The following is a 6,814-nucleotide window of genomic DNA, read 5'->3' as shown; positions in this document are numbered from 1 at the left end:
CTGACCCACACCCAGCTTCCTTACCCATTGTAACTGTGAGACAATACATTTGCATTGTTCTAAGCCACTAAGTTTTGAGTAATTTGTTATGCAGCATAGAAAACTAATACAGGAAGTTCAGAAGCTCATCTGAGCTTCCAGCAAAGAAGTGTTGCCAGAATTCAAACCTAAGCAGTCTTAGTCCATTCATTTACATGGTCATTCGTTCAATACTGTTCCTATTTCTGGGAATATAGCAGTGAATAATAGATGCCCCTGCTCTCATAGAGAGTCTGTCCTAGTGTCACCAGACACCTTGCCTTTCATGCTATACTGCACTGCCTCCTTATAAATTGAGGGGTCTTTAAGACAAAGTCTAGCACAGCCAAACAGAGGAGGAGATTTCAGATCCTTCCCTGCCTCTTTTCAGGATAGGGTAATTTTTCCCAAATAAGAGAATGAGAAATGCAAACCAAGGTGAGACCACCAACCCTGTAGAATTCCCATCTATTCCACTTGGCTTCTTCTTTCTTCTGAGACTCAGTGGGCCTGCTGAGGGGGTCTTTCTCAAATAAACCAAAGAAAGTCAGCATGTGGGGGCTTTGGCTGCAATGTCATCAGTTCTACATTTAATTTTATTTAATCTGGTTTGTTCCTGTGGGGTATTTTTTTCCCCAAAAAATCAGGTTGTGGGTTTGTTTTTTAAAAAATACTCAAGATAGGCCAGGCACGGTGGCTCACACCTGTAATCCCAGCACTTTGGGAGGCCGAGGCGGGTAGATCACGAGGTCAAGAGATCAAGACCATCCTGGCCAACATGGTGAAACCCTATCTGTACTAAAAATACAAGAATTAGCTGGGCGTGGTGGCACATGCCTGTAATCCCAGCTACTCAGGAGGCTGAGGCAGGAGAATCGCTTGAATCAGGGAGTCGGAGGTTGCAGTGAGCCGAGATCGTGCCACTGTACTCCAGCAGCCTGGTGACAGAACAAGACTGCATCTCAAAAAAAAAAAAAAAAAAAAGATACTCAAGATAATTCACAGATCTCTCAAAAGAGTTTTTTTAACGACTCATTACTTTGATGCCAGTGCTTAGAAAGGACCAGAAATCTATCACTACTCTTGGTGGGGCAGAGTTAAGCCATCTCTGGGTGATTAGGATGCACCTGCTGGACGCCAGCACCCAGCAAAATGGTGAAAGCAAAGGAAGTTTATTACATGGTCATGTCCTCAGAGAAACGGCACAGAAAAGCACATAAATATAAAACCCTAACATTACGTGGCTTCACAAATGCAGACATCAATGGGCACACCCAGGAAAAGTCCATGGGCTTTGGAACCTCCCAGACCTGGGTTCTAATTCCTGCTCTGCCCCTCTCTTCCTTAGGAGATTTCCAGAGTAATAATAATAATAACAATAGCCACAATTTTATTTAATGCTCACAATGCTGAGCCCAATGTATACATAATTGCAATCACTAACTCTCACGAATCTAAGAAGTACAATATAATCTTAATTTTACAGATGAGGACATAAAGCTCAGAAGAGTTAAGCAACTTATGCAACATCACCCAGCTAAATAGTTGGGAAAGTGGTATTTCTCTCCAAGTTTGCTTAATTCCTCAATCTAAACTCTGAGCTTCAGTTTCCTCATTTATAAAATGAGTTTGATAATCCTCACTCCACGAGGTTGCATGGAGGAATAAATGAGATAATGTCTATAATGCATCTGGCCCACGGTAGGGGCCAGACATGTTAGTTTCCCATGCGGAAGCAATCAGTAGTCTGCACAAATCCCATCAGATTTCCTGGAGGAGGTATGACCTGGGAAGAATGGATCAGACTCAGAGGCCATTTTGTTTCAAAGCCTTTAGAGGTGTCTCCAGTTCCTCTGTATGGTCAGGCTGCTGGGCACTATGCAAAAAAGAGAAATGCTGCCTGCTTAATAACAGTAATGCATTATTTCTCTTCTCCAGTAACTCAGTCGGGTAAAGGAGTATGTGATTCTGCTCTTGGTGCAAACGCTCGGTGTTGGGCACACACTGGGATGCCCTGACTTGTCTGCTTTGCAGAACAGCCTCATAAAGAGGTAATGGTGTCTTCCCCGAGAAGTGATAAGTGCTTTTCCATTTGCATTGAAAGAGAAATATTTATCCAGGTTGCAAAAGTCCTCCAGGAGGGCATTACATGAAAAAAAAAAAAAAAAAAGAAAGAAAAAAAGAAAAAGGAAAGAAATTTCTTGCTGTATTGAAGAATCAGTGCTTCCCTTTTGACATTTCTTAAGGCATAAATTTGATAGCAACAGAAGCCCTAGAGACACACTGTTAGCTAAACTGCCGGTGAAGGTATATTGCTAAGGAACCCAGGGAGTGCTGTGTCCTTGCTGTTCTTATCCTGAGCACAACTCCTGTCTATGGTATCTCTGGCATACCTCTTCCTTCCAAGGTTAACTCATCAGGGACTCCAGTTTACCCTCTTAAAAATGCATGTTTTAATCCCTGTCCCTGTCTCTCTTGCAGAACCCATCCTGGTTAGGCAATGACTCCAGGGTCTGAATTTAAGAAAGTTGGCAGGGCTCTCTGGGGTCTTCCAAGAGCTGGTCCTCATGTTTCTAGATGGCTTTTAAAAGTCACCCCTTTGCTCTTTGGTGAGAGGGAGAATGAGAGCACCTGCTATGGGGGTGGTGATGATAGGAGGAAGAGAAGGTTTAGACAGGATGACACCATTTATTCAGTGCTACCGGCAGCTAATGGTGGGTTTCAATGAAGCATTTGCTGCAGCAGCTTAGAAAAATATTTTTTAAATAATGACTGAGTGGAGTTCAGAAACTGATAATCTCTGAGATAAAATTTAAGGATCTCCTTAGTTACTTAGAGAGGATGTTGGCATGCTGTGGATCTCAGACTTTAGCATACATACAATTTACCTGCTTGTTTTATTTATTATTATTATTTTTTGAGACGGAGTCTCACTCTGTCACCCAGGCTGGAGTGCAATGGCATGATCTCAGCTTACTGCAACCTCCACCTCCCGGGTTCAAGCTATTCTCCTGCCTCAGCCTCCTGAGTAGCTGGGATTACAGGCATGCACCACCACGCCCGACTAATTTTTGTATTTCTAGTAGAAATGGGGTTTCACCATGTTGGTCAGGTTGGTCTCTGTCTCTTGACCTCTTGATCCATCCGCCTTGGCCTCCCAAAGTGCTGGGATTACAGGCGTGAGCCACTGCACCCGGCGTGTTTTATTAAAAATGTAGATTCCTGGCCCCTATCCCACAAAGTTCTGATCAACAGGGGAACCCATGACTCTGCATATAACAAGCCTTAGGTGTGATTTGATGCAATGGCTAGGGAGTCAACCTTTGTTAACCAATTAGATGAAAAGAGATTGGAGTCAGGCAGCAGCATCTGGCTCTGATTCAAATCCCCAATGGGTCATTTACTTGCTGTGTGCCTTACAGCATGTGACTTGACCTCTCTGGGCCTTGGTTTCCTCATCTGTCCAGAGCTGTCACCATTTGGAATCCTAATTTACAGACTCTTTGAACAGAAGAGGAACGAGGGCAGGAACCACTTGATTGAGCCCCTTCTGTGGACCAGCAATGTGATTGCATCCTCTCCAGCACTCTCTTGGCTAAGGATTTCTCCTTGTGAAGTCAAGGAGTACATACTAAGCTGGTTGGGCTTCTGAAAAATGTCTTCTAGGTGGTGGTTTCTGACCCATATTTTAACGTAAGGTAGGTGCAGTGAGTTCACTTTGATAAACACACATTGATTGTTTTATAAAACGAGAGTCTGTTTGCACAGGTTATTTAATGCAACTTGATTCATTCGTTCAGCGAGCATTTATTGAGTTTCTACTGTGTTCTGGGCCCTATGTGAAATGCCAAGGACCAGGATGCCACGGTGAACAGGCACAGTCTGCCCTCTCCAAGCCAGGCACACTGGCATTCCTTGCTGGATGACAGGGTAATTTAATCAGATCAGCTGGAGCAGACACAGCCCCTCTCAGCCCACGTAGTCAAGAGAAAGAGAAAGCTGGGAGCCCACTACACCTGGATCCAGGAGCTGAATCCGAGCTTGGCTGCTCTAAAATGAGAAAGCCTTGGGCCAGGTGAATTCCAAATACCTGCTTAAGATAAGTAGCAAAACAATGATGATGTGATATTTAAAGCCCAGAATTCTTATCAGCTGTGGAGGCTTGTAGGGCGAAGACCAAAACAATGGAAAGGCCACACATACCCGCTTAGACGTGAATACTGAGACATGAACAACCAGCTTTTCTCTAAACACAGTCCTCAGGACACTGACCACACAACCACCTGTGGAGCTTACTTAAAATGCAGGTTGCAGGGCCGGGCGCGGTGGCTCAGGCCTGTAATCACAGCACTTTGGGAGGCCAAGGCGGGTGGATCACGAGATCAGTAGTTTAAGACCAGCCTGACCAACATGGTGAAACTCTGTGTCTACTAAAAATACAAAAATTAGCTGGGCGTGCTGGCGCATGCCTGTAATCCCAGCTACTCAGGAGGCTGAGGCAGGAGAATCGCTTGAACTCGGGAGGTGGAGGTTGCGGTGAGCCAAGATAGCGCCACTGCACTATAGCCTGGGCAACAGAGCGAGACTCTGTCTCAAAAAATAAATAATAAAAATAAATTAAATAATAAATAATAAATAAAATTCAGGTTGCTAGACCAGGCACAGTGGCTCTCACCTATAATCCCAGCACTTTGGGAGGCTGGGGTGGGAGGATCACTGGAGCCACCCAGAAGTTTGAGACCAGTCTGGGCATCATAGTGAGGCCCCCCATTTCAACAACAACAAAAAAATTAGGTGGAAATGGTGGCACATGACTGTAGTCCCAGCTACTCAGGAGGCTGAGGCAGGAGGATTGTTTGAACCCTGGAGGTTTAGGCTGCAATGAGCCATGATTGTGTCATTAAACTCCAGCCTGGGTGACAGAGTGAGGCCTCAATTAAAAAAAAAAAAATTCAGATTGCTAAGCACCTAACCAAAATTTACTGAGTCAAACCTCAAGGGAGAGGGTGTGCGAAGCATATATACAATGAGAACATCTCCTGCTTCCCTCACCTGGTGAGCCTATTCCATCTAGTCTGAAAAGTGCTGCAACCTGCTATATCTAGTCTACACATCGTTTATAGTACACATGGGCCAGGGCGCATGCCCCTGGCCCAGGAACAAGACGACTTCTCCTTTTGGTAGGAAAGATAATAAAAATAATAATTGATAATATTTACTGAGCACCTTCTATCTTCCAGGGAGTGGTCCAGGCACTTTACATACAACTCATTTTATCTTGGCAATAAACCCATTGTAGTGTTCTTGTTACCCCCACTTTACAGTTGGAGAAACTGAGACACAAAGAGTTCAGCGACTTACCCAAGGTCGTATTCATTAGGAATGCAGCCAAGATGCGAACTCATACCTACAGACGACATAGTAAAGGATCCAGCTTTTGGTAAAGACAAAACAAAATAAAAGCAAGCTGTTGGCCGGGTGCGGTGGCTCATGCCTGTAATCCCAGCACTTTAGGAGGCTGGGCAGGCGGATCACCTGAGGTCAGCCTGGCCAACATAGAGAAACCCCATCTCCACTAAAAATACAAAAATTAGCCGGGCGTGGTGGCACACGCATGGTGCAATCTCGGCTCACTGTAACCTCTGCCTCCCAGGTTCAAGCAATTCTCCTGCCTCAGCCTCCCAAGTAGCTGGGATTACAGGCATGCACCACTACGCCCGGCTAATTTTGTATTTTTAGTAGAGACAGGGTTTCACCATGTTGGTCAGACTGGTCTTGAACTCCTGACCTCAAGTGATCCACCTGCCTCGGCCTCCCAAAGTGTTGGGATTATAGGCATGAGCCACCGCGCCCAGCCAGAATATGCATTTTAAGATCCACAGGTGATTCTCATGGAAGCATGGGCTAGAGAATTGGTCTCCAAAAGGAGGAGTGTTAGGGAATAAAAATACTGATCTCCTGGGGCTGTGGGAAGAAAATATTAGAATTTCCATTTATATTTACTTTTAATCTCTTTTTTAAATGTCTGATTTTTTCTGTGTGTTACCATATACTTAGTTGATTAGTACTGAGCACACAATACACAATTTGTAAGTAAACCTTGTCCTGAATGAAGGAGGTCTCAGTCACACGCACTCAGATAATATTAACCCTTTCTTCCCTGCAACACTCCCAGCACCAACTTCCAGGAGCTCTATTATTGGGTGGGAATAGAGCTCCTTTCCCACGCATTCTGTTTTCTTACTTTGAATAAAAGACTCTTGGCTGTGAGCAGTGGTTCACACCTGAAATCCCAGCACTTTGGAAGGATCATCTGAGGTTGGGGGTTAGAGATCAGCCTGACCAACATGGAAAAACTCCATCTCTACTAAAAATACAAAATTAGCTGGGCGTAGTGGTGCATGCCTGTAATCCCAGCTACTTGGGAGGCTGAGGCAGGAGAATTGCTTGAACCAGGAGGTGGAGGTTGTGGTGAGCCAAGATCGCGCCATTGCACTCCAGCCTAGGCAACAAGAGCGGAACTCCATCTAAAAAAAAAAAAAAAAAAAAAAAGACTCTCCATTTTTGAAACACTTGCAATCTCTATCCCCACTAGGAGGGGAAGAAAGATTGAAATCCTTGGAAAATTGGTGGCCCAGCCACTTTCTCTTGCATTCCCTCGGAGAGAATGCATGCATTTCACTCGGCTCTTCCCTGGAGAGTTTTGAAGGGGCGATTCTGCCTCTACACGGGGTGCCTGGCATCACCAGTCCCCTCTTTGCATGTTCTATCAACTCTCTCTTCTGCCCTTCCCCCA

This window comes from Pongo pygmaeus, chromosome 23 (genome assembly GCF_028885625.2).
Source record: "Pongo pygmaeus isolate AG05252 chromosome 23, NHGRI_mPonPyg2-v2.0_pri, whole genome shotgun sequence".
NCBI classification, from domain to species: domain Eukaryota; kingdom Metazoa; phylum Chordata; class Mammalia; order Primates; family Hominidae; genus Pongo; species Pongo pygmaeus.
This window is presented reverse-complemented; position numbering follows the sequence as displayed.